This window comes from Priapulus caudatus, unplaced genomic scaffold (genome assembly GCF_000485595.1).
Source record: "Priapulus caudatus unplaced genomic scaffold, Priapulus_caudatus-5.0.1 Scaffold2819, whole genome shotgun sequence".
NCBI lineage: Eukaryota > Metazoa > Priapulida > Priapulimorpha > Priapulimorphida > Priapulidae > Priapulus > Priapulus caudatus.
In genome coordinates, this window is record NW_014579880.1 from 18370 (window position 1) to 23719 (window position 5350).

General features: G+C 48.9%; 1 protein-coding gene across 1 annotated transcript in view; it reads right to left on the reverse strand.

Moving 5' to 3' along the window:
• Nucleotides 1–5350, reverse strand: part of LOC106819090 — a 16099-nt gene that overhangs the window by 9729 nt on the left and 1020 nt on the right. The window lies entirely within an intron of this gene.

Below are 5350 nucleotides of genomic sequence, written 5' to 3' on the forward strand. Positions count from 1 at the left end.
CTGGCACGCAGAGGAACACCGACTACCCCGCCGACGTCCCCCTGTTGGACCATCATGACCAGGAAGGGCGTACACGGCACGCAGGGGACAATAACTACCCCGCCGACGGTCCCCCTGTTGGAGCTCATCATGGACAGCAAAGGAGTACACGGTCCAGAAAAATACCTCGAGTTGTTTTGGTCGGGAGGGAGGCCCAATTAAACGCGCTGACCCTGGCACGAGTATATCCACATAGTTGGCTGGTTCTTATACCAAGATATTGTGGGGCCAGCCATCATAGCTGTCACGCGTGCCAGATTTCGCGCAACCTGCCACAACCGCCCACGTCTGACAGGGTTTTAAAATTTTTTAAGGGGGGCGCGATCCACTCCGCCACCAGGGATCAAATTGAACGACGCCTGGTGATGTGCGGAACAGGCAGGACGATTACGATGCGTACATGCCTGGGGGATGACCATTTTCAGATACACGGGGGAGTCTCTGATGGAGACCTACATACCCGCCTCAGGGCATACGATCCAAATGATGATACAGCGACCCGGAAGACATATCGCGATCTTGAGGCGTTGCACCAACAGATGTCACGGTATAGTCTGCCACGAAGCTGTCACCATTACCACAACCGACCCCACGGTCGCCACCCCATGGGGACCCTTTCGCCGCGGTCGACGCAAACGACATCCGGTTGCAGGGGGCCAACTGGATGGCTACTAAGTTGGTTTGTTGAGGCGCGGTCGTGGCTGCCTATATAAGACGGAGAGCCGGGGAGAATCGGGGAATTCCGCTTCACACCCAGGCACCGCAGGCACGACCACGACAAAATCATAGTAAACTTCTAAACATGGTAACAACGTGCTTTCTCTTATTCTTGTGCTTTGACTTAACGTTGTAACATAGTCATACTATTCGCAAGCTGTCAAAGACGCACTACACATGCAGGAAGTACGCGTTAACAACGGTAGAAACAGCGCTTGTATGCCGGGAACGGACTAGGTTTCCGCATCCACTCCAGATTTCGGAGTGACTGCAGAACACGCGTAGAATGCGTCTCTCGTGCCCATGCCGAACCAACAGCACACACACTGCCATCACAAGAACATCATCCTGCGCCTACTATAGTGACGTCAATGTCCACTGTACGCATGCTGCTGCTCGAGCTCATTAACATGATATCGAGTGATAAAACCCCCCATAATCCAACACCAACCCGTTAAAATCTAATTTATTTCCATAATTTGATATGTATTTATTGTATTACAATCGTTTTTTAAATAAAATCACGAGTTATTATAACGTAAAAATACGTCAAAGTTGAAATGTGCCGTTTTCCTCATTTATGTCACTTTTTGGTCACGTGACTACTATCGCTGGCCCGCCCCCCGACCAAGAGCATCGCCAGTGTTTTAATATTGAAAATGTCGCAAAGCTTCAATTTCTAGGAGAACCTGCGAAAAGATTTTCTCAATTCGGTGCGGAATCGAATCAATAGTAACTATGTAGCGATGCTCCGCTCGAGCTCATTAATTAGGCCATTATAAATAGGCGTTATAAACGCATGTGCGAGACGAAACGCGTTGTCAGCGCATATGGTAGCTCGCTGCGATAAACCCCCCATTTTTGAAGCATTCAAATTAATCCTTCCACAGTATAGTCGCCGCTGATGGTGTTTTGATGAATACCGGTCGTGGCTTGTCGCGTGCATGGTAGCACCAAGTATAAGCGACACTCATACCGCACCCACTGTCCGCATCTAACTGTTGCGTCCCTCGGGCTTGCATCGTGCCGCTGCCACCAACGCGGTGGCGTTACACGAGGTTGATGGATGGTGGGAGGCGCGAGGCGGTAGCTGACCACACTCAACATTCTTGAGCCGTTACTAGGACTCACCCCTGGCGAGCCCACCGTATGCCAGCCGGGCTATATGTTCGGGGACGACCGCGTTCGTCATCCCGGCTGGGCATGCCGCATAATTTCCTGGCTGGAGAGTCGTCTGCCTGCCGCCGCATTTCCAGTCCAGTATTTCTGGGTCCGTCCGGGATCCACGCCCTAAGCATTTCAGCTTCAAGCGTTCGCAAATCCCGTCAACTACGCGCCGCCGACAGTCGCCGAGCAGTGCGGACGCAGCGACCGATCCGTGTACCCCTTCCTGGTCCATGATGAGCTCCAACAGGGGGACATCGGCGGGGTAGTCGGTGTCCCCTGCGTGCCGCATCTCGTCGTAGCACCGAGCTGCGTCGTCTCCTCCGTCCGGGTGAAGGCGAGCCACGAGTCCGGCGCTAGGTGGGAGTATTCGGGAGGGATCTCCCAACAGTCCTCCCACCCCTGCCATTTCTCGTGGTCTGCTAGCGGAGCGTAGACGTGCGGCTCCCCTTGCGCCTCCTCCAGCTCGTTGGCTGTCGCCTCTCTCTCTCTCCGGAGCTTCTCCTCCCTCAATTGCTGCAGGTAGGCCTGCCACGAGGCCTCCTCCTCAGCCTTCTGCGCTGCGTCGTTCTTGGCCTGCATCTGCAGGCTTTCGGCTGCCTCCGCTCCGTACAGCGAGCTGCCGTTCATGGCGTCGGCCGTGCTGTCGGGTTCCGCCGGAACGTCGGCGGTGAGGTTGCCGTACACCGCTTCCCACGTCATTGCGTGTTCTCTGGGTGCCATGGTGTTGTTGTTGTTGTTGTTGTTGTTGTTGTTGTTGTTGTCGTATACATCATTGGAATGGTGATATACTTATTGTAATACGTAGCATTGTGAGCAAAAATATGAAAGGAAAGGCATGCCGTTTATTCATGGTTGTACCAAAAATTCATGGTTTATTCATGGTTTGGCCAAAAATTCTCTTTCTTCTTAACATTCTCGAACGTAAATCGTCCCGCACTCCTGACACCGCGGCTGCACTCTGTCTCCTCGCGCGTCCGTGCGAAGGTAAAGTCGCGCGCGCGTAGTCTATCCGTCGTCGTCTTGATCGGAAACTAATGTTCAAGTGGCGCGTCGCGTTGCGATGGCGGGTTCCAGCGTCAACCATGGTCATCATCTGATCGACGGATACGCGCAGTTGCCGTAACCGCGGCAACCGCCAGTTGGATCGCCGAGCGATTCGTTCGGTCCCGGAGGCAGGGTGCCGCTCCTCTCCTCTTCATGTTGTAACAGTCTTTTCCTTATTCTACGAAGGATGTGAGTACGTATCACCGTGGGCTTTAAATTAAACCCCACGTGAGACGGCGTGATCGTAACTATTCGTAGTGTAATGATTGGATTTATTCTACTCGTATACGTGTACTCTCGTGGGTGTTGGTGTGTGTGTGTGTGATCGTGTGTGTGTGTGTGTGTGTGTCTCGTGTGTATAATGTATACCATGCGATGTTCTAACCCTAAGGTCCTCGCTTGGTGCGGGTAATTACGAATTAATTACCCTGAGGTTAGCATAAAATAGTAGGCAGACAAGACGTGTACGTACAACAATATATATAAGTCTATTTTCCTTGTCACCAATTAAAGACAAGCATACAGGGGTTCGTCGTGTTAGTAAAACCCGCAAACGGTGCACGCTTCGCCGCGTGACTACAGTGGTTAGTTAAATGTACAATATACGTATTTTAACTAGTGCTACGTCTCTCTCACTATGCTTAGTGTACGGCACCTCGAATGTACTACTTGCTTCTCATAAACTATCAAAAGAGTTGATGTATATTATAAGGTAGACGCTTCCTACCCGTAATCGTATCAGTGGTTACGCGTGAGTGTGTTGAATACACCCTTGCTAGCGTCTAGATGAATGCAGATAATAAACAATAGATGAGGCAAAATTCCTTGCTGTGATAAGTGACGGATCTACAGATTCCTCATCAAAGGAAGCCGAAATTTTATTCCTCCGGACGTCCGTCAAGTGTCAGGTAAATATATATGAGCTTTTAAGTGTCATTGAACACAAATTGTAGTAACATGGTAACAATTGAGTTCCATATAAGACGTAATCGAAAACAAACGATTTTTTAAGCCTGAACAGTCGGTTGATCACAGGTAAAGGCAGGTGTTTTTTCAATTTAAAAAAATCTACATTTTTTGTGGGTACCGTCCAGTTCATTTGATTCAACCCGGTCATGCACTCATAATAAATATTGTTCTAAAATAAGCCAGTTCGTAGGCCCTAGTTACGTATTATCAGGAGTAGATAATAGAAAATTCCCTATTATCTACTCCTGGTATTATTTATGTGCAAGTGTGCGTGCGGGCGTACGTGCGTGCACGTACACGTTCGCGCGTGCGTGCGTGCACGTACACGTTCGCGCGTGCGTGCGTGCACGTACACGTTCGCGCGTACGTGCGTGCGTGTGCACGTACGCGTGCGGGCGTGCGCACGTACACATGCGTTCGTGTACACATACGTGACATAATACATGTACATCATGTACATATACGTTACAGAACTGAGAGCGCACACCGCACTCGAGATTTCATCGATTTTTGTTACAAATGACCCGGTGACGTGTGACGTCACACACCGCTTGGCTAACTACGAACTGGCTTATTGATATGAATACATTGTGATCTCCCATGTTCTGTAGGTGTCTACATACTTTGTTGGGATCAAAAATGTGGCGCGTGGAGATGCCGACACTATCAGCCGAGCAATCACAGGCCTGATGAGCGAAAGGTTTGGGGAGGCATGGAAGTCAAAGCTTGTGGCCACCGGAACGGATGGAGCCGCTGTGATGATGGGAAAGAAGGCAGGCGTTGTACAAAAACTGAAGGAGGCGACAAGCGACCATGTAGTCGCAATACATTGCTCAGCACATCGGTAAGTCTATGAAGTTTACGGCAATGTAACCAGATATAAGGGAAAGATAATTACCATTAAGAAATTAATGTATGCAATATGTCACATTTGTTTGATTTTAATAATATTATTATAATTAAATAACAGGTTAGAACTCGCATATAAAGATGCAGTGAAGGAGTCCAAGATGCAGCAGAAATGCGACAGCCTGCTACTGAACCTTTACCTCTTCTACAAGTAAGTATAAAGGCATGAATCTGACAAAATATGCAATACTAAAAAATTGTAAACTTATTCTTTTATATTAATTTTATTTATGCATTTTCAGTCAGACGTCCTGCCAATTAAGCTTGAATGGCAATGCAATCTGTAAATTTCTTATTACAGATACAGTCCATTAAACAGAGCAAACTTGCGAGCATCTTTCCGTGCTCTGGGACAGAAAATGCTAGTGCCTACCAGAGTAGGAGGGACACGGTGGCTGCCACACACGAAGCGCGCCCTTCATAATGTGTTAACGGGCTACGATGCCATTGTCCAACACCTTGAGCAGGTATCAGAAACATTATTATTAATAATTTTTGATTATAA